This window comes from Physeter macrocephalus, chromosome 10 (assembly GCF_002837175.3).
Source record: "Physeter macrocephalus isolate SW-GA chromosome 10, ASM283717v5, whole genome shotgun sequence".
In the NCBI taxonomy this organism is placed as follows: domain Eukaryota; kingdom Metazoa; phylum Chordata; class Mammalia; order Artiodactyla; family Physeteridae; genus Physeter; species Physeter macrocephalus.
Genome location: NC_041223.1, coordinates 70,908,244 through 70,908,477, shown reverse-complemented (window position 1 = coordinate 70,908,477; position 234 = coordinate 70,908,244). Strand labels below are relative to the sequence as shown.

The 234-nt window shown below is 44.9% G+C and overlaps 1 pseudogene; it reads right to left on the bottom strand.

The window, feature by feature from the left end:
• The window catches only part of LOC129392447 (NADH-ubiquinone oxidoreductase chain 5-like), a 34,752-nt pseudogene that overhangs the window by 33,249 nt on the left and 1,269 nt on the right, over positions 1 to 234 (bottom strand).

Below are 234 nucleotides of genomic sequence, written 5' to 3'. Positions count from 1 at the left end.
AGCTGATCTCCCTGTGCTATGCGGCTGCTTCCCACTAGCTATCGATTTTACATTTGGTAGTGTATGTATGTCCATGCCACTCTCTCACTTCGTCCCAGCTTACCCTTCCCCCTCCCCGTGTCCTCAAGTCCATTCTCTACGTCTGCGTCTTTATTCTTGTCCTCCCCCTAGGATCTTTAGAACCATTTTTTTCTTTTAGATTCCATATATATGTGTTAGCATACGGTATTTGTT